A 23,081-nucleotide genomic window follows, 5' to 3' on the forward strand; every position below is an offset into this window, starting at 1 on the left:
TTCCTTCCTTCCTTCCTTCCTTCCTTCCTTCCTTCCTTCCTTCCTTCTTTCCTTTTGTTCCGGCATTGTTCCTGGCACTGTACTATGTCCTGGGGGTATAGAATTGCTGCCATCCCCACTGTTGAAGACGGATTGAACAAACAAATTGCCCTACAGAAGGATCCATGGTGTTTTGAGGAGGCTAGCATGCTGACAGAGTAGCTAACAGGCCAGGAGCCAGGCAACACTTGCTATGCAAAAGAAAATTGTAACCATTTCATGAATGCTTTTTGCTAACATTTTTCTTTTACTTTTGATGGGTCCTTTGTGGATTTCTGTGACTGTAGAGGAATTCTGAGTCACTATTGAAGATTTTTATAAAGAAATACACCATTGGCAGATGGAGGAGGGGATGTTTTAGTTCAGTGAACCTTGGACCAAGGCAAATTTAGTGGATCAGATGTAGTGTTTGTAATAGATAAGAAATATTAGTCATCCAAATGAGATGCCATCTCTGTGAACCCGGATATAGTCGTATATTTTTCACGACAGTAAAAATACTTTATAATAAATGCAGTTGTTAAAAATTACATTTTTGGTTTTTGGATGCTAGAGACAAAGGGAATGGCAAGTCTTAAAGTTTTGGAATCAAGCATTGACTTATTAACTGACAATAATTTTTCTCAACACAGTGGAAGGAGGGATTAGGAACTCCCAAAGTGAGATTTTTTTTTTTTTTTTTTTTGTAGTTTGGAGATCCTTCCTTCCTTACTTCCTTCCTTCCTGCCTGCCTTTCTTTTGAGATTGTTTCTTATGAGAACACGGAATGATTAAAGGAGGTGAAGCAAGAGGTATTGAAGAGGTATTGCTAATTGTTGCCTGTCGAGTTTTAGGAAGATGAGAAGGTTAGATACAAACTTGAGTAAAGACTCTGAGGACCTTCTTAATCTTTCAGAGTCTGATGATTCTGGTTCTTTTCAAAACTTACTTTGTGTGTGTGTGTGTGTAAGGTCATGGTTAGCCTTCTAGGAATAGACCAAGTGTTATCTAGTTGTAAGTGAGTTCTTCCTAACTTGTATATTATTGTAAAAGTCTTTAAAAGAAGAAATAATTACTACATAATTATAGAAAATAGACTTGAAATATGTACATCCCATTTGGATTAAAATATAGCAGCTATACATCCTGATAACCATAGTTATCTCTGATTAGAGATGAGGGGTAACAAGGACAACTGTTATATGGAACAGAGGACAAACAGATTGCTTCTGAATGAAGGAAAAGGCCAGAGACAGTAACTGACAACTTTGTATAAGAAATAGCACACTTCTTGGGCACCTGGGTGACTCAGTGGGTTAAGGCCTCTGCCTTTGTCTCAGGTCATGATCTCAGGGTCCTGGGATCGAGCCCTGCATCCAGCTCTCTGCTCAGCATGGAGCCTGCTTCCCCCTGCCCCTCTCTCTGCCTGCCTCTCTGCCTGCTTGTGATCTCTGTCAAGTGAATAAATAAAATCTTTAAAAAAAAAAAAAAGGGAACTAGCACATTTCTTGGCCTGGCATACAGTTTAATTCAAAAACAGGTTTTGAGGGCCTAGAAAGTGTTGGGACTATGCTGGGTATCATATATATAAAGATTGAGATATAGTCTGTCAAGAAGCTTTTATGCATTTGGGAAAAATACATACATGACCACCAACCACAGCTTGACAATAACTGATTGATATATCGGTAAGCTAAGATAATTTTTTCTAAGAAGTCATCCCCCAGGAGAAGCTGCTGTTAAGAATACTTACACATTTGTCAGAGAAATGAAGGAAGGACCTTCAATTGACAAAGAGAAAAGGATGACAAAGGTGAAAAAGGATGACAAAGCCGACAAAGGATGACAAAGCCTTGGCTACAGGAGAGTATATAAGACATTAGGAGATGCTGACTCATTTCATTTGGCTAGAACATAGGGTGCAAATTGCAGGGAGAATGAGAGGTTGGTGTGGTTTATTGGAGCCAGATTGTGAAGGACCTACCTAAGATGTTTTGGATGCTAGCCTCTAGATGATAGCAACATTTTATTATGAATAATTTTTAAACATACAGCGAAGTTGAAATAATTCTATAATGAGTGCTTGAATAACTAACCATCCAGATTATGCTATTAACATTTACTGTACTTGTTTGATCACCTCTGTAGTACCATGAGAGATGGTAAGAATGTGATGAGAGCCTAAATGATGAGAGGTATTAATTCAGGTGATAATCCAGAAATGGAATCAGTGGATCAGTTGACCAAATGAATGTAGGGAGGGGAGGAGTGGAGGGCAAAGGCAGGGTTGGGGGAGTGTAAAAAGCAAAAAATGACCACAAAAGACCCCCAATCGCCAAAGCAATCTTGAAAAAGAGAAGCAGAGCTGGGGGCATCACAATTCTGGACGTCAAGTTATATTACAAAGCTATAGTAACCAAAACAGTATGGTACTGACAGAAAAATAGACACACAGATCTGTGGAGCAGAATAGAAAAATCCAGAAATAAACCCATAATAATATGGGTAATTAATCTTCAACACAGCAGGAAAGAATATCCAATAGGAAAAAGACAGTCTCTTCAACAAATGGGATCAGGAAAACTGTACAGCTACATGCAAAAGAGAGAAACTGGATGACTTTCTTGCATTATACACCAAAATAAACTCAAAACGGATTAAGGTTCTAAACTTGAGAACTGAAACCATAAAAATCCTAGAAGGGAATATAGGCAATAACTTCTTTGATATCACCTGCAGCATTTTTTTTTCTAAATAGGTCCCCTGAGGCAAGCGAAACAAAAGTAAAAATAAACTATTTAGACTACATCAAAATAAAAATCTGCACCATGAAGGCAACAATCAACAAACCTAAAAGACATCCTACAGTATGGGAGAAGACATTTGCAAATGACATATCCAATAAAAGTTTAGTGTCAAAAATATATAAATAATTTATACAATGAAACACCCCAAAATAATCCAATTAAAAATGGGCAGAAGATACGAACAGACATTTCTCCAAAGACTTACAGATAGCCAACAGACACATGAAAAGATGCTCATTATCACTTATCATTAGGGAAATTCAGGGAAATGCAAATCAAAGCTACAACGAGCTACCACCACACACCTGTCAGAATGGCCAAAATCAACAACACAAGAAACAATAGGTGTTGGCAGAGATGTGGAGAAAGGGGAACCCTCTTACACTGTTGGTGGGAATGCATGTCATTATTCATGCCATGCACCCCTCCCATGGCTTGAGAGGATGGAGCCCACAAAAATTTCATTTTGAGGTCTTATGTGGTGCCTCTCATATAGTAATTATTCTGTCAGAGTCTGTTTGTGGCTAAATAAAATGTACATAATACAGAGGAAATTAGTACTGTTTTTAAATGAAAGTTTTGTGTTAAAAGTACTTACCTGTTCAAACAAAACATGAATGCAAATAGACTCAAACCAATCTTCTATTTGAGAATAAGGAGAATGTATTTTCAGTTTTTGTTTTTATTTGAGGTGTTTGCTTTTGGATTTCATTGAGTAAACTGAGGAAGGTAATATTTTGGTGATTCCTCTTCTAACTGCCTATGGTATATAACACGAGATCTTGGAAATACCACTTTTCTTGAGCAGCTTCTGGTCTCATAATTTAAAGTCAGGCTTGGATTTCTTAGCTAGATCAGTGCATACTTTTGTCCTTTGCACTTCCTTACTGGTTTGATGTAATTTTTCTTTTGCTTATTCTGACTTACTGTTGGCATAGTCCCACTGGTTTTGTTACTTCATTTGTGAGTCCTTTTATGGACTTTAATCAAATGTGATGTTGTGTCTGATCCTTCTCTCCTTTGAATTATGTAACACATTGAGCTATGTGGTCCTCTGTTTTTTCTATGAGTTTAGAGATATCTCTGACTTCCTCCCACATTCTTTTCTGCATCATGTCGCTCACAACTCCCACATATAGTTAAGTCATATAGAAGAGAGTGTGTGTGTGTGTGTGTGTGTGTGTGTGTGTGTGTGTGTGTGTGTTTGAGAGAGAGAAAGAATGTGTCTACAAGTCAGGGTGAGTCATACTGAGGGACACAGGCCAGCCATGAGCCCAGGCAGTCACAGGAGCGTGGAGATACCTAGAAAAGGCCTGAGCGTTTGGGTAAAATGGCCACTTTCCTCTTCCATATCAATCCTACCTGCATTCAATTTTAGTTTGTATTTTAGCTGGCTGTCCTACCTCTTGAGCAGAACACCAGAATCCTTGCGAGTTTAGAGGGCTCTGTAGGAGTTTTATGAACTCATAATACTTGTTTAAGAGCACTTGATTAATCATAATTACTATTTTAGAATGAATCTCTCTCTCTCTCTCTCTCTCTCTCTTTTTTTTTTTATGGAGAAGGCAAACCCTGCTTGGATTTTCAGAGTCTCTTCAATACCACGAAGAGTGAATTATTTTAATTCTCATATGTTAATGTCATGGTAGTACATTAATAATCATCACTCAGAGAGAGAGCAGCCCTGTCTAAGTCCTAAATGTATTCTTTTAAATGATTTGCAGTTTGGGAGAGGAGGAGAGACCTAAGAATCAGATCTGGCTGTGTATAATAAAAGAGCATTATGCTATCAAGAATAGTTCTCATCATTTTCCATGGTAACATTATAGTGTACAATTAAAATGGCACTATTTCCATGGTGTGACAAAATTGTATTTTCATGACCACCATATAGGGAGAAAACTAACACTTAGTATCCTTGTAATAATAATGAAATATTGGGGCACCTGGGTGGCTGTGTCTGTTAAGCATCTGCCTTTGGCTCAGGTCATGATCCCAGGGTCCTGGGGTAGAGTCCCACATAGGCCTCCCTGCTCAACAGGGAGCCTGCCTCTCTCCCTCTCTCCCTCTCCCCCTGTTTGTGCTTTCTCTCTCTCTCTTACTCCTTCTCTGAAATGAATAAATACATAAAATCTTTTACAAAATACTGAAATACTGGGGCACCTGGGTGGCTCAGTTGGTTAAGCGGTTGCCTTTGGCTCAGGTCAGGATCCCAGGGTCCTGGGATCGAGTCACATTAGGCTCCCAGCTCTGCGGAGAGCCTGCTTCTTTCTCTTTCTCTCCCTCTCCTTGCTGCTTTGTCTCCTTGTGTTCTCTCTCTGTCTGTATCTCTCTGTTAAATCTTAAAAAAAATACTGAAATACTTAGAGCAAACATTAGAATTTTTTTTTTTTTTTTAGAATAAACAACTATTATGATGTCATCAAAATGGAAAGTCCTGCAAAGGGCAGAAAACACTTTTGGCGGAATGTACAGGGAATGCTGATGGTATTCATTAAGCATGAAATAATAAGAGGAGCAAAATTTCCATATCTGTCCCCTCCCCTAAGGAATATCTTCTTGTGTTTTCATTGCTCCTTTTTGAAGTCAAAATATGATCTTTGCTTTAATCCATTTTTAAAGATTCCTTTGAGGTCAGTGGGAGCTCGTGCCTGGAAGAGAGGAAAGTGGCCGAGGATTGGGTGCCTGCTGGGGAAGAGGGACCAGCCTAATCATCAGCAGAGAAGAGTATTGATTATCCTTCTCTACATGGTCTGTTAGGCTCCAATGTGATTTTTTAAATGGTTGGATTCATTTTCTGGTATTATAAAGATATTAAGATGACCCAGACCAGTTACTTTTTTTAAAGACGGTGTTTTCATTTAACACAATTGGAGAAAATTGAATATTTATAAATGGAAGTAATTCTTTTATCTTGATACTCTCACAAATGCTGTTTTACCTAAGTGAATTTTCCAGATAACGAAACTAATAATTATCTAAGATTATTTATTGAATTATCTAATAGAGTAATTCCTTCAAGGATAATTGAAGAGTGAAGGATTATTTTCTCCTGTATGAAATTACTTCAGACTGCTTAGCTTTTTTTTTTTTTTTTGTCTCCTGTCATTAAAGACTTTGGGAAGTAATTGATTAGTCATTCTTCCTGTCTCTTCCTGTCTGCGGCTCATTGTCCTCTGTGATGCAGATCATGTGTTCTGTTTCTACTCTGCTCTCTTATTTTACACAACGTTACTTGTGGCAGGTTGGGAAGGGCTGAGGTAGCTCTATGCCTTTCCTATGGGGTAAAACACAAAGACTGCCCCCTTTCTCATGTCCTGTTCCCTCTCCTCATCTTGTCTTGTTCCTTACATCCCGTGTCTCCTCTTCTCAGCCTGCTTCTTTTTTCTGCCCTGTCTCCACCCCCCACCACCCACCACCCCCACCCTGACAACGCCATCGCCTCCTAGGAGCAGAGGAGGCCCGCATTGCTGACTTGGGTACAGGCTTGGGCTCTGCATCTCTGATTGGATCTTGACCTGGATGCCTCTCTGGGCCTCCGGCTCAACACTTAAAAGCTGAGCTCAGTAGCACCCACCAAGATTTTTATTTTAAATCTCTGTGAGTGGCATCACCAGCCTGTATCTAGTCTGAAAATCTGTGAATTGCCCTTGACAGTGTCTCCTCCTTGTCACTCCACCTTTAATCATTTAGCAAATCCTGTCCTGTCCACCTTGGAAATCCATGATTTGCCTATCTTCTTCACTCCTCTCTGCCACCATCTGGTCTAGTCCTTATGAATCTTGCTGAGGACTACAGCTGCCTCCTCTCTAGTCGCTTCCTTGTACAAACTTCTCTTCACACTGTTGCAAGTTATCTTCCTAGAATTTGACAGACTTAAGAAATCCCCCTCAGTTTGCCTCAGCTGACCATCTAAAGCCTTTTATAATCTGAACTGCCTCTCCAGCAACTTTTCTCTGCAGTAAATCCATTGTTTCCTGCCACTGAAAATGCTGCTTGATTCGCTTGGCAAATGCCTATGTGTCCCTCCAGATTAGGTGGAGTGTCTTTTCGGTGAAGCCTTCCTTACTGTCTTCGGGCAACCTCACCTGCCCCTTGTCTGGGTCCCACTCTCTCCTCTCTCCTCATTGACAGTGCTTGGAGGGGTGACCTGCAATTATCTCTTTATGTGTGTCTCCTGCACCAGAATGAAGAGTGTAGTTTGTAGTTTATTTCTCTCCCCATCCCCATGTCTGCCTGACCTTACGTACAGATCAATAAAACATCTGGTGAAGGAAGGATGATTTTGAGAGCTCTTTTTCACTTACATTTGGGCTTGAAGTTGTTTTATGTTATTGAAAATACTGGTTCAGACATTAAGATAATAAAACATTTTAACAGAATATCCCTTCAGGAGGCATATAGTTAGAAAAGATACAAAATTTTTTATCACTTTAAAGGGAAACAATGCCTGCAAACTGAGAATGATCTAGCAGAAGGACAAAGTTCTGGTCCTTAGCGATGTCCTCAAACCCTTGCATCCCCTCCAGAATCATCTGCTGCTAGAGTCCTTGTTACATGAGAAAAGTTACTCCTGATCATTAAAACCACTTTTGGGTGGTACAGAGAGCAGACATCTGCGTCAAATCTTCCACTTCTCAAGATTTCTGGGAGGGTCTCAGTTAAGAGCCTCTTAAAAAAGAGTTTTTCTTAGTGTTTTTGGCAGGACCTATAAATCAAACCAACAAATCCCTGAAGTTTTAGTTTAAAAAATGGTAATAGTGGAGAAACATACAGCCAAAGTTCCTAATCTATGATAGGAGTGAGAAACCTTTTTTCTTTTAAAGAAATGTAGAAAATGTCAATGGGGTACCCTTCCTTACAAAGAGAAACTTGGTTCTAATTTTAGTGCTTTTTCTGGGCAATGATAAAGATAGAAAATTACCCATTTAATTAATTTAAAGATTGAGTGAGAACATCTGACTGTATTCAATAAATATATAAGAGTATGCCTTAATTCCACTGGTTGGACAATTAAAGGAGGAGAACAAAAATAAGACAGTTCTGGAGGCAGAGCAATGGGGGAAGAAAGACGCAGAGCACAGTTTGTTTTAGAGGGAAGGCTGGGGACATAGAGCTTCATTGTCCCTCCCTCCTTTCTAGCTTACCTCGTCTGGCCCAAACCATCCTCCCATGGCATGTCTACCCAAGGTACTTCAAGTTCTTCTCTCAGTTTTTAATCAGTCTCTGTCCCCAGACTCTGCCCCCAGAGCCTCGCTTTTGCAGGGCCCAGAGTCCCATGAGCTGTGGAGTCTCATCTCCTCCATTTTCCCAGATGGGTGAAGCTTGTACCTGCTCATCTGCAGCTCACTGAGGTCCTAACCAACCTTTGGTTTTAATCCTCTGGACCTTAGTGTCTTTGTGTATGTGAAAACAGGATTAGTAATACATACCTCACAAGGCTGGAAGTCACTGAGCAGGTCCTCAACAAACATTTATTTCCTTTCTCTCTGCTTTTTTTGCCGTTCCAGTTGCCTCACTTTCCTCTCTGCTGATATCAACGCTCTCGAAACCTCTCGCCAACTAAGTCATTGGCTGGGAATTTGCCTCTGCAGTTCTGCCTGGAATCTACCCTTGTGTCTGAGAGTGGGAGGCTCAGGGAGGCTTTGAGGTGAGGACAGCTTTGTACCAGCTGAAGAGTCAGACATCAAGACTCAGGTCCTAGTTCCATCGTGTCCTTGCTGTGAGAACTTTGGACAGGTTGCATTTTCCCTTGGTGGCCTAGTTTCCTCATCAGTAACTTGGGGATAATAATTATTTTGACTTCCAGGATTGTAGGAAGAATTCAATGAATTACTTCATGAAAAGTGGTTAGTGTAACATCTAGCACATTGTTAGTGCTCAGTAAGTGTTATAGATACCCCAATTTAGAAAATTTGCTGACCAATGGCATGATGTGCTCAGTGTCCAGTTTCATCATCTCATGTCAGAAAGAAAGCATGGCAGGATTCAAGTGCTGGTTTCAGAGGAGTGTCCAGAGCAGGCCCTCGAGAGATGCTTGCTGGAGTTCACTACCTGTGATGGAGGGGGAGGGTGGAGGGGTACACTGGCTTTGCTTTGCATGGGAGGGGGGTGACCCCAACAGGGAAGGATGCAGTGACTTGGGTGTGGCTCCCTGGGAAGGGAGTGGTGGGGGCAACCAGGACGAGGAGTCCACAGGCTGCTGCTGCCATCACCTGAATGCTCTTGGTATCTGCCCTGGCCTCACCCTCTTGCCACCAGCTCAGAAATCACCTCAAGGCCAGAGCCCTGCAGCCCCTGCTTAAAGAAATACTGCCTTAGAAAGATCATGTGCCATTCTGAGATAGAATTTTGAGATTCTACACAGGAGAGCGGGGTTTTACTTTTTTTTTTTTTTTCTCAGTGAAGAGTAGAGAGAGAAGCTGAAGAGAAAACTACTTACAAGCATCAGAAAAAAATATAGGTGTGCAGAAAAAAGAATCGTCCTAAACCAACTTTAAAAGGATAGCTATTCTTAAAGTCTTTATCAAAAATATCATTATTGAGGATTCTGGCCACAGGATTGGAATGCTTTTTAATAGGAAACCAGAGTTTATGTGTCTGAGTGTGTCAGTGTACATCAAGGTACTACGTCATTTCTTATTCTAGTCTGAAAAAATGAATGAAATATCTTCCAAGGGCTTGTATCATTTTCTAGAATAACCGTAGTTTCTGAAACCTGTCATTTATCACATATTCTGAGGAAGTGACAGACTATCTGAATTTGGCAAGTCCCAGAAAATCCAGTATGCCTGCCTGGTGACAGCAGAGTGGAGTTACATCATGTGTAATTTAACGTATGTAAATTCAACCCGGAACATTTGGAAAGAAATTTAAATATTGTGACTCATTCTACATTCCAATTCACTCAATAAGACTCAGCCTGCTTGGAGAGCTCTCTTGAGATGGGAGACATGCTTTTCTTTTCCTCAGTTGATCTCAGCTCCCTCATTCCCCCCAGGGTGGAGTATCTCCCTGAGCTAAGGGCGATTCTGGGTTTAACCACCACTCCTGAATGCAAGTCAACTTTTCATCCCTTTTTAACCCAAGAAAAAGTTAACTCTTCCAACCGTGGAGAAAAGCAGTGTTATTGTGTGGCCAAGTACTGGTCCCTATGTGGTGTCATCCTAGTGGATTTTCAAGAATGGTGAACAAAATGAGTATCTTTTGCCTTATTTGCTACCTTGAGAATTTGAGCCCTGCTGAAATGCAGCTCCTTGCCCCCGACCAGTTGCCTGTCTCATTTGCCATTCCACACTTCCTCCCCCACCTCTTGTTCTCTTCCTTTACCATTGTGCATGTAAGTGACCAGCAGTAGGTTCTAGAAGGGCTAGTTCCTGACCAGCAAGCAACCACCAGTACTGTGTTCAGTGCTGGAATTAGGAGCATCTGAGGCACAGCAGGCACCCTGCAAACTCAAGGCTTAGGTTTGGGGAAATGCTACCAAGGAGCAAAATCCCTTAATTTGTGACACCAGACTCTAGCTCAAGAGGAATCTAGTTATTGTGTTCATTCTTGCTAGAATAAAGAGAGGAGGATTTTCTTTCTAGACTATGTTAATTCTCACAGTAGCACAGCAATAGATAGAATCTCTCCGTGTAGATTCTGTGTCTTTCATTGCCCTCATCTGCAGAGTATTTAGGATATTTTTAAGACCACCAGACAAATGCTCATGGCGGGGTGGGAAGGAAAACTGAGAAGCTCTAAGGTTGTCACCTCATGTTTTGTTATTGTTGCTTAGTGATATGGGGAGGAGAGAAGCAAGGGGTAGCTGATTATGGCTACCTACAAGAATCATAGAATTTTCATAATGGAGGGAGAGAATCTCAACCCCACTGCTGGAATTTTAGAGGGGTGAAATGATTTGTTTGAGGTCAAAATATGTGGCAGAACTAGGAGCAGAACCTCTGTTTCCTGGCCCCCCGGCTGGTGTTCCTTATGCTGTTACAATATCTCTGATGAACTGGCTTGATAGGAACGGGTTTAGCCTGTTTTGTGGTTGTATAGCCCCACCCTTTAATGAGCTCCCTGAAAAGGAGAGAACAAAGTTCACATTATTCTTACTTGTTTGGGTTTTAGGGTACATGATTGTCACTGGCAAAGTGCTACATGTGCCTAAAACTCTGAAAACTTTGCTTCTATATGCAGGGGTTGGGGATGGATGAGAATGGGTAGGTTTGGATGGGTGAAGGGGTATGGTTTATGCTAATAATGAAAGTCACTATTGCAAAAATGGATTCCACTTACAGTAATGGATGGTTATGGAATTAATGGGGGTTTTAGGAATATTGCATGCTGTGATTTATTTGGCATTAGTCAAGGAGTAAGTTTGAAATGAGAAATAGCTTTGGATTACTTTCTTGGAACTTTACTTGTCATGGGTCTCCCTAGGATTTCATCTTTGATAAGAAATCCCAGGGTATCCTCCTGATACCCTGGAAAGAAGGTGGGGCCTAAGAAGCTGCAAGGCAAAAGCAGCCATTATGCAGATCGAAGACGTTTATTTAAATGTTCACTCTGATTCAAGCTTCAAAGTCCAGGAGGTCAGGTCATATGATCATAGAAGGAAAGGAATTCTTCTTGACCTTTATCTTTTGATGGCATAGTTTGAATGGAACTTCTGTTTCACTAAGATGATTATTATTCGTTTACCTGCTTCTAGTGGCCTCTGTCTTGTTAAATGTTGCATTTGCTGCAGTATGGCACATGCCACACCCAACAGAGAGTAAGCCTTGCTTAGTATCAGTGTATAAAGGGTTGCTTCTTTGTGCTATGGGTCTAGGATCTACAGTTGTTCTCTGGGACCAATTCTACCCAGACATCTTTCCTCAATGATTCATGAGGAAAGGCTCTTTACTGAGAACTTTGTGAGAGCAGCTAAGGGGTCAAGTGCAAAGGACTTCAGATTGCTAAGTGTTAATTTAAAGGAAAATGACAAATAACATGAGACATCGTTCTCACGTTCGATTTCCACTGCCTCCTGATTAGGAAGTTGGCACAACTCCTTGATGCAAGTATCTCTGCTCTTGTCTTACTCAGAGCTTTCTCTCTGATGTCTTGTTCTTGGGTCTATAGCTTTTCTTTCTCTGCATTGGAGAATTTATTTCCATATGTATGCATATATATATATATATATATATATATATATGCATATATACACACACACATACATACTTTAGGTATTGCTGTTCCTTCAGGTTTCTGCACAAATACATGAAAAGTCTTGCTTATTAAGAGGTTTACTTTCTTCCAAAGCATGTTCTTTGGAACCAGTTTCTCTCTGACCTTTGAGCAGTTGAGACAGCAATTGTATGATCCACCTGGCCTCTATTTGGGAAGAAAGCAACTTCTCAATGGATTCTGATCTAAAGCCTCCTCCTCTACAAATAAATCACTGACTCTGTATGACACCCCTGGGACCCCTGGGCTACAACCTGCAAGTGTCCACATGAGGATTGCTCTTAACTAAATTCTGAGTGAGCTAAATAAGCATAAATTAGTATTCATGTGTAAACAACTTTGTTATGAATCTTGTATACAAATCTATCTCAGCAAGTTTACTAGATTTCTGATTGTTGCCTGTGCTATTTTATTCATGCATCATATGGTCTGTGAGTGAGAAAAAAGAGACAGAGAGGGAGGAAGAGGTAGAAAGAAGGAAAAGCCTGGGGGGTGGGCAGAACGAGGGCAAGGGAATGGGAGTAGGAGAGATAGAGAGAATTTATCTGAAGGCTTCACCTTCTGCTGGATTATGTTAATTTCTGTTTTGAGAATTGGCCCCATTATTCAACAGTGTCCCTGAAAATGAAGATGATACACTTCATCTGCATTTTTAAAGACAGAAATATATATGCTAGACTTTCAGATATGCCACTGGAAGAATTGGGCTGTGTTCCAGAATGTCATTAAAGAGCAGAAAATATCTCCAGAATTCTAGCATGAGAGCTGGAAATGATCTCCATTTAGCTTTTCATTTCCTGGAATCAGAAACTGAAGTACAGTGATGCTAATAAATGACATTGCCGGAACTCACCAGCTGATCAGAGGCAATGAAGTGAGGCACAGTTCTGCCTTATGTTTTGTGGGTTTTCTACTGAACCCTGGACATGTGTGCCTCCATCACATACGTCATAAAACTCACGATATTGGAGAGACTCCAGAGAAATGGGCTTGGCTGGAATTGAGTTTGAAGGTGAAGGCAGGAGAGGCTGACCTGTTCTGCAGTGGGAACTAGGTTGAGGTAAAGATTTTGAGGGAGGTGACTTCCTCAGGCAGCCCATGATGAGGCATGGTAGGGTCTTAGTCCTGGAAGATAATTCTGGTGAGAAGAGATACTGTCATCGGCAGAAAAAGACTTTAGTCTGGACTTTTGCTTGTGGTGACCAAAGTAATAAGTTATATGGCTGCTATCTTTCATATCTTGACTCATCTGGTTAAGAGAAAAGAGTGAGCAGGAGAACACAAGGCATCTTAATGAGTTGACAATGAACTGCAGAGAGAGACAATGTTTGCAGTGTCTGAGAGTTATCGTATTGACTCTCCAGTCTTATCTAGTTTTGGTCCTTTGCCTGTCAGCTGTATGCAGATAAGTAGATTTTTAGGGTAAGTATATTTGTAGGACAGCAGTTCCCATACAAAGACCTTAATAGAGATGTTGTTATTGACTGACACTAACAGAAGTCTAATTTGCAAAGTAAAATTTACTCCTGTTTCAAACCTGAGAAAAAACCATTTAAATATTTGGGGAACGGATCTGTCTGTACATATTTATATGTGCATGCACACATGTTTATTTTTATACAAATGTGATCATACTATACATCTTACTTTGTAGTCTGTTTTAAGTTTTAAATCACTTTTACTGAATCCAAGAATCAAAGACGCAGCTGGCAACTTAATCATCCCTCCAACACAAGCTTTGCTTTTTTAAAAAATCAACTTTATTGAAGTATAATTTACATACATAAAATACATGTATTTTAAATGTACAGTTCAGTGAGTTTTGAAAAATACAAAGAACTCTTAACAATTCAGTAAAAAGAAAACCAATAACCCAATAAAAATGGGCAAAAGATTTAAGAAGACTCTATGAAAGAAGGTATTTCTCCATTTGGTTCCATCAGTTTTTGCTTCATGTTTTTTGAAACTGTTAGGAGTTTGAAATTCTGTAGGATTGTTACATCCTTTTGATGAACTGACTCCTTTATTATTATCATATGTCCCTTTTACTCTTTGGTGTTATTCCTTGTTCTGAAGTTCACTTTGTTTGATGTTGAAATATATGCTTTAGCTTTCTCATGGTATATCTTTTTCCATTCTTTTAATTTTAACCTATCTTTGTCTCTATATTTAAAGTGAATTTCTTGTATACAGCAAGCAGTTGGGCCTTGGTTTTTAATCCCTGCCTTTTATTTTATTTATGTTTTTATTTTTTAAAGATTTTATTTCAAAGTAATCTCTACACCCAACGTTTGGCTTGAATTTACAATCTAGAAATCAAGAGTCCTAGACTCTACTGACTGAGCCAGTCAGGTGCTCCCTAATCCCTGCCTTTTAATTAGAATGTTTAGCCAGTGTAATTATTTACAAAGTGGATTTAAACTTACTACCTTCCAATTTGTTTTTATTTGTTCTATCTACTCTTTCTTCCTTTTCCCCTAATTTCCTCCCCTCCTTTGGGTAGAGTATTATTATTATTATTATTATTATATATATTTTTTATAATTTTTTTAAAAATTTATTTGACAGAGATCACAAGTAGGCAGAGAGGCAGGCAGAGAGAGAGGAAGGAAAGCAGGATCCCTGCTGAGCAGAGAGCCCGATGCGGGGCCCTATCCCAGGACCCTGGGATCTGACCTGAGCCGAAAGCAGAGGCTTTAACCTACTGAGCCACCCAGGCACCCCTGGGTAGAGTATTATTTTAGTAGTATTATTTAATAGTGAATATTTATTATTTTATATCCTCTATCTCCTTTATATTTGCTATACTGCTTTATTGCTTGGAAGTTTACCATATGTAAAATACATATGTTGCAAAATACAGGGTTAGCATACAAATTCAGTTAATTTTCTATATACCAGCAAAGAATAATCTGAAATTAAGAATACAATACTATTTATATTAAGCATGCCCAAAATGAAATACATGTAAATCTAATAAAAAGTGTACAAGATCTATATGAGAAAAAGTACAAAATTCCGATGAAAGAAACCAAAGAAGAGCTACATAAATGAAGAGGTATTACATGTTCATGAGTAAGAAGACCCAATATTGTCAACATGCCAGTTCTTCCCAACTTCATCTGTAGATTAAATGCAGTCACAATCAAAATCCCAGTAAGTTATTTTGTGGATGTTGATAAGCTGAATCTTAAGTTTATGTGGAGAGGCAAAAGATCCAGAATCACTTAGACAATATTGAAGAAGAAGAACAAAAGAGGACTGACACTGAGGTATTGGTGGAAGAATAGACAAATAGATCAATGGAACAGAGAGTCCAGAAATAGACTTACACAAGTATATTCAGCTGATCTTTGGCAAAGGATTATTTTGCATGTGGATATCCAGTCATTTCAGCATCATCTATTGAAAGGCAATACAATGGAGCAAAGACATTCCTTTCAACAGATGATGCTGAAGTGACTGGATAGCCACATGCAAAAAAATGAATCTAGACACAGATCTTACACTCCTAACAAACATTAGCTCAAAATGGATTATAGACCTAAATGTAAAATGTAAAACTATAAAACTCCTAGAGGATAACATAGGAGAAAACCTAGGTGACCTTGAGTATGTGATGATTTATTAGATACAACACTAGAGACACAATTCATGAAAGAAAGTACTGATGAGCTTGATTTTATTAAAATTAAAAACTTCTGCTCTGCAAAAGACACCTTTAAGACAATGAAACTGGGAGAAATATTTGCAAAGACATATCTGATAAAGGACTATTATCCAAGGTATACAAAGAACTCTTAATACTCAACAATAAGAAAACAAACAACCTGATGAGAGAATGGACCAAAAAAATTAACAGACGCATCATGAAAGAAGATATACAGATGGCAAATAAACATATTAAAAGATGCCAAACGTCATATATAACTCGAGAATTGTAAATTAAAACAACAATGAGATACTACTACTTACTTATTAGAATGACCAGACTCTAGGATACTGACAACATTGAATGCTGATGAGGTTGTAGAGCAATAGGAACTCTTATTTACTGCTGGTGGGAATACAAAATGTACAGCCACTTTGGCAGGCAATTTGGCAGTTTGTTACAAAACTGAACATACTCTTACCATATGATCCAGCAGTTGTACTCTTTAGTATTTACTCAAACAAATTGAAAACTTATGTCTACACAAAACCTGCACATGGATGTATATAGCAGCTTTTTTCATAAGTGCCCAAACTGGGAAGGACCCAAGATGGTTTTTGGTAGGTAAATGGAAAAACTATGATAACAACCAGCAGGGAAATATTTTTCCATGCTAAAAAGAAAGGCGCCATCAAGCCATGAAAAGTTATAAGGATATTACTGAATAAAAGAAGTTAGCCCGAGATGGCTACATACTATATGATTCCAATTATATGGTATTCTGGAAAAGGCAAAACTATAGAGACAGTAAAAGGATCTCTGGTTGCCACAGGTTAGTGGGGAGGGAAGGATGCATAGGTGGAACATAAAGGATTTTAGTATTGTAAAACTATACTGTGTGATAAATGTCATTATACATTTGTCAAAGCCCATAGAGTATGTCACACTAAGAGTGAACCCTAATGGAAACTGTGGACTTTGGGTGATAATTATGTGATGATTCACTGATGATAATAAATGCACTACTGTGGTGTAAGATTTTGGTAGTGGGAGAGATTGGACATATGTGGAGGTAGGGAGTACATGGGAAATTTCTGTACTGTTAGCTCAGTTTTGCTCTGAACCTAAACTGCTCCCAAAAAAATCTATTTAAAAATATTAGTGTAACCCTGAATAAAAATCCTAAATATTTTCAGGCTAATTATAATAGTCTTTGTTTAGTTTCTCCAGAAAACAGAGCCCAGGATAAGAATTCAGATGCTTTATTTGAAGGTGCAAACCCCCGTAGTGAGGACTGAGAGTAAAAGGGAAATGAAGCAAGGAAAATGCCAAGTTATGTGATGCAAAGCATTATTGTACTGACTAGCACTTGAAAGTGTAGAACTGGTAGGTGTCCACCAGCAGGCAGGTATCCTTAGAGACTCCTCCAGAAGAATTGCGAGAAAGACCTGATCCTTCAGGTATTTCATAGAATCTGAAAGTGGAGGAGCAACCCGGTCCAGTGGGACACTAAACAGAGAAAGAAAAAAGGAAGCAGTTAGGGGAATATCAAGATATGCAGATTTTGTGTACTGATATGTTAAGGAAGAAAGAATGAGGAGATTGTAGGAAGAAGTGACATCAAAAAGTGAAAAAGAGCAGTAGGCGACTATGTCAAGGTCCTGGACCCATGATGTTCTGGGATAAGGAGTTATACCTGAATCTAAATCCATGTTCTGTAATGCAGCTGTATGTGACCCTTGGGGAAGTTAGGTTACTTTTCTGAGCCATATTTTCCTCATCTCTCACAATGAAGTAAAATATAATTTCATAGTGTATTTTTGAAAAAAAAATATGAGCTTAATGAAATTGCTTGGCATTCAGTGAACATTGCTTCCCTCTGTTCCAGTTCTGTTCTTATTTATTTTCACAAATCTTATCACACCAGTTCTTCCTCAGCATTTGTTTCTAGGGAGATTGGGGCAATAGGGAGAGAAGGCTCAATATTGTTCCCCAAGTGTATTGGGAAATGACCCAATAAATTTGAATTCCCCATAGCTTTTTCTATACGCAGGCTGGCTGAGTATAGAAATCTCTTAATTTTATCATTTCATAGAAAAAAAGACCAACATGCCTCCTCTTGATTTTTTTTTTTAAAGATTTTATTTATTTATTTGTCAGAATGAGAGCACAAGCAGGCAGAGTGGCAGGCAGAGTGGCAGGCAGAGGCAGAGAGAGAAGCAGGCTCCCTGCTGGACAAGGAGCCTGATGTAGGACTTGATCTCAGGACTCTGGGATTATGGCCTGAGCTGAAGGCAGTGGCTTAACCGACTGAGCCACCCAGGCATCCCAGCATGCCTCCTCTTGAAAAGTGAGTTATTTTCAGATTACTTTCTGTAGGACCAGTCTTATAATATCTAGCAAAAGGTTTTTTTGTTTGTTTGTTTTTTGGCTTGTTTGTTAACTTTTCTCTGGTAGTAAGGCTGTGAGTAACATAGCTAAATATGATTCAATGCTGGAATATTTGGTATTTTTTTGCCCTTGGAAAGTACAACTGCAGTTTTATCATTAGTGAAGATAGTTTTTTAAATAGTTAAGCCTGGGGATGCCTGGGTACTCAGTCAGTTAAGCATCTTCCTTTGGCTTGGGTCATGATCTCAGGGTCCTGAGATTGAGCCCTATATCAGGCTCCTTGCTAAGCAGGGAGTCTACTTCTCCCTCTGCCTGCTGCTCCCCACTGCTTGTGCTTTCTCTCTGACAAATAAATAAAATCTTTAAAGTAATAGTTTAGCATGATGTTTAGCATCATCAAAGACAGCTAACTTTCCTAGGCAGCCATTTCCAACTGCTATGTGGTCTTATTAATTCATAAAAGCTATTTTTGTTTATTCTTGATTTATATTTGAATTACAGTTTATTTCTTTTTTTCAGTGGTTAGCTATTTGTGTTCCTTTTACTTTTCCTTATTTGTTGTCCAGCAGTTTGATACTCATTTCATTCTCATGTCTTTTCATTTTGAAGGTGGAAAGCTTTTAGGGTGGCTCCGTGGCACAACGGATAGCTCATTGGAGTTCCAGAGACTGAAGATGGAAAGCTTTTATTTATTTAATTTAAAGCTTTATTTGTTTATTAGAGAGAGAGAGAGAGAGAGAGAGAGAAGCATGAGTGGGAGGAGGGACAGAAGGAGAAGGAGAGAGGAAGAGACTCTCAAGCAGATTCCCTGCTGAGCAGGGAGCCTGATGCCGGGGTCCATCTCACAGCCGCATCTCACAGAGACCATGACCTGAGTCAAAATCAAGAGTCAGATGCTTAACCAACTGAGCCACCCAGGAGCCCCAAGGAGATGGCAGTTCTTTTATTTACTTATTTATTTTTAAAGATATTTATTTATTTATTTGACAGACAGAGATCACAAGTAGGCAGAGAGAGGAGGAAGCAGGCTCCCTGCTGAGCAGAGAGCCCGATGCGGGGCTCCATCCCAGGACCCTGGGATCATGACCTGAGCCAAAGGCAGAGGCTTTAACCCACTGAGCCACCCAGGTGCCCCTGGAGATGGCAAGCTTTTAAACAGGAAAATGGCATTATGGAGAATATCTGGAGTCTATATTCTCAATAGGAGCAGGTGAAATGGGTAAAAATTCATTCTTGTGGGGTGAGAACAAAATGTTGCTCTTTTAATATATAAAGCACAAATATACATATAGTACATGTAGTGTATATCTGTGGTGGTAAAATTTTGTGAGGTGTGATAACAAAAGTATATCTAAAACAGCACTTGAGGAGCACCGATAAGTAAAAAAGGTTGAGAAGCACTGGTTGAGGGCCAAGAAAGATAATTTCTAAAAGATAAAACTGATATGGACTGAGGGATTCGGAATAACTGCCTCTGTTAACACTCTGTTATCTAAGTTAATGATCATCAGGCCGCAGAAAGTGCTGGCGGCATGGAAGTTAAATTGTCTATTATAGCCTTCCATTTGCTTTCTAGCAATTTTTTTTTTTTTTTTGCTGTTTTTGTTTTCTTTGTAGTTTGTTAGCTCTTGGGCCTCTTTTTCGCTGTTTTCTAGTGAAAACAGTGATTATATTATGTATTGTCAAGATCAGAGTCAGGGTTGTTGGAGTAGACTTAGGACTTTAGAATCATGTGTTATATTATAATCCACCACAAATAAGTGCTTTCTCCTTTTACCTTATTTCTCAGGTCTATACTTCATTAGTTAAAAACAACAACAACAAAAAACAACCCCTCCCCAAAACGAAAACAGAACCATTGGTTCAATAATAAAAATTTTCTTGTGACTCTAATAATTTCATTGGATAGGACTCTGTCCTTTTGAATTTCATGTAGCTTTGCTTTATAGTCTTTCCTTAGTTCCATTTTACTCTATTCCTTTTTTTTTTAATGTTCAGTTAGACAGCACATAGTACGTCATTACTTTTTGATGTAGTGTTCAATGATTCATTAGTTGTGGATAACCCATTGCTCATCACAACACATGTCCTCCTTATTTACTGTATTCCTTATCTTTCTAGCTACAGAGTGTCTTAACTCCATAGTTACTGGGATTCAGAAGGTGCTCAGTAAATACTCATTAATATTTAATTAATTTACTAGATAGTTTAACTGTAGCACAAAAGAGAGATACCAGAAATGGTAAAGTAATTTAAAGTCTATGTGGAATATTTTTCTAGCTAAGATGCTGTCCTGTAGATGAGTGAGGAGTTGTTTGTGCAATCAAGGCAGAATCCTGCCAGGCTTAGGCGCATTACTTGTCTGTGAAACAGGTTTTTTTTGAAACATTGTTCTCTAGGAAGTATAGCTGAAATATTCCAGAATTTAAATAAGCTGTCATATCATTTTCCTCCATCCTTCTGGAGAATATTTCATTCCCCAAACAAAAGACTTAAAAATAAATTATAATCTCTATGAACTGACATAGAATGATTTCCTTGGAATATTAATAAGTGAAAAAAGCTAAATGTAAATGATTTTCTATAGTATGGTACCTTTTGTGTATGAAAGACAGGCAAATAAGAAAAGATTCATTTGTGAGAAAAACAGGAAGGATAAACCAGAAACAAGTGAGATTCGTCATGTGGAAAAGGCAGGAGGGAAAAATGTGTGTGTGTTGGGGAGGGGACAGAATAAAAATGGAATAAAAGAGATGAAGGGGGAGCATCTTCTTTGAATATATATATTTTTTGTATAGTTCTGACTTTTACAACCATGTTAATACTTCACTTAATCAAAAAAATCATCCGGAATGTGGAGAAAAACCAAACAGAATACAGTGGTAACAAATGAACCTAACTATTACACGTAAATAACTTAACGTGGGATGGTAAATGGGATGGAGAAGGAAAGAATTAATCTAAGTAACTTTGGGAAACAGTTTTTGACTATATATTATAAGGCCAGAAACCAAAATAACTGTACACAAATAATGTTCTCTGGTTAATAGCTTATTTTTTTCACAAGGATGTGGGTTAGCAATTTTGAAATGATTTCATGTATATTCTAGAGCAAATAAACACATTGTAGATAATGAAAACGAAATCTCTTGCTGTCAGAGAAAGGGAATGCAAAAAGAGAGAGGGAATGACCCCTGTGATGAATTGGAATTGATGTATTAATATGAACACATGTTTTCTGTTTTTTTTTTTTTTATTTTTTAAAGGTACATTTTTTATTTTAAGAGAGAAAGAGAGAGCAGGGAATGGGGGTAGGGGCAAGGGCAGAAGGAGAGGGAAAGAGAATATCTCAAGCAGACTCCTTGCTGATTGTGGAGCCTGACATGGGGCTGGATCTCAAGACTCTGAGATCATGACCTGAGCAAAAATCAAGAGTTGGACACTTACCCGACTGAGCCACCAGATGCCCTGTGAACACTTCGTTTTTAATATATACATGAAAACATATAAAAAATAGCTATAATTTTGTATGTATGGCTTAGTATATGTATATTTCCTAGTTCTGTCCACTGAGAGGGCCTAGAAGCAATAAAAACCCAGTGGCCATGAGTACTACCAGCCTGGACCTTGGTTTCTAAATACCTTTCTCAAATAAAGGGAACTTAAGCTCCTCAGAGACGTGGCTGATTCAAGGCTGAGGCAGAAAGTACAAGATGAGCCTAGAGCATCTTATTATGTCAGAAAATAAAGACATCTTCAAGAAATTATTGGGACATTCTAAGAGGGTATGGGAGCCAACTTGAAGGAGCTACCACTAGCCAAGCAGAAAATAATTTGAGCAACAAGTAATTAGTGATAGTAATGGATTATAATTTGTAGAATAAAATAAATATCCACAATTTCATAGTATTAAATTTAATAAATAAATGGGGAGAAGGGAAATCATCTTTATAGTAGAATTCTAATTAATAAATATAGAAGAAATGATGGAAATAGAAAAACTATCATTTGTTAGATACTATAACAATCATTATAAGCAAGAATCATTAATGGATGTTAAAACCTACAGACGTATTTGCATAGTCTCGAAGTATCTCTCCATGAAATACTTACTAATTTCAATAGGAAAATACTAACTTTCCAATGGAGAAAGCTATCAGATACTCCTTAACCTAAGGATCAAAGTTAACATCATCAGTAATTGGACATATTAACATCATGTGTCTCCTCCTGGGATACAGTGAGAAAGGTACAATTTCACTTGTCATAAATACATAAACTGAATTTAATAATGAGCAAATACCAAACAAATGCAAATTGAGGGACATTCTACAAAATAACAGGCCAATAATCTTCAAAATTATCATAGTCATAAAGGACAAAGAAAGACTTAAAAACTGTCTGTCCCAGATTGGTGGAGACCAAGGAGACATGACAAATCAATGCATTGTGTGATCCTGAACTGGATTCTAGACTGGACATTAGTGGGATAAATGGCAAAATTTGAATCAGGTTTATAGCTTAGTTAGTAGTATTGTATCAATATTTATTTTCTGGCTTTGGCAATTATACTGTGGTTGTATAAGAGGTTAACATTTGGGGAAGGTAGGTGAAGAGTGTACTGGTATTCCTTGTACTACTTTGAACCTCTTCTGTAAATCAAAGTGAAAAGTTAAAATTGTTTTGAAATTTAAATTGAAAAAACTAAAAAGAATTGTAGCAGGGGGAGATTTAAGGACAGATATGGTTTCTAGTCCTCTTCTTGGCTATTATTATTTCTGGATATAAATGATAATGACAAAAAAAGAAGAAAGTGCTCTTTCTCTAAAGAAATAGATATATTCATAAACACTTGAGATTTGTCATGTATTTTAAGTTCTTTATTTCAACTGTAACTTGCAAAATTGAATATATGAGTAAATAATAGGATGGGAGTGTGGAAATTAAGTGGGTGGGAAGGAAAGAACAATTTGTTAAAGAGAAAAGAAATCATG

At 38.5% G+C, this 23,081-nt stretch overlaps 1 protein-coding gene across 3 annotated transcripts in view; it reads left to right on the top strand.

Annotated features, from left to right (window-relative positions):
• Positions 1 to 8,340: 8,340 nt before the first annotated feature.
• Positions 8,341 to 23,081, top strand: part of LOC116861945 (A-kinase anchor protein 6) — a 416,895-nt gene continuing 402,154 nt past the window's right edge. For all 3 annotated transcript variants that reach the window (XM_032848880.1, XM_032848882.1, XM_032848881.1), the window contains exon 1: positions 8,341 to 8,475. The gene's annotated coding sequence lies outside the window, so the exon portion shown is untranslated. The remainder of the gene's footprint in view (positions 8,476 to 23,081) is intronic.

The sequence above is a fragment of the Lontra canadensis genome, unplaced genomic scaffold (genome assembly GCF_010015895.1).
Source record: "Lontra canadensis isolate GAN:19392208 unplaced genomic scaffold, GSC_riverotter_1.0 scaffold213, whole genome shotgun sequence".
Classification (NCBI taxonomy): Eukaryota; Metazoa; Chordata; class Mammalia; order Carnivora; family Mustelidae; genus Lontra; species Lontra canadensis.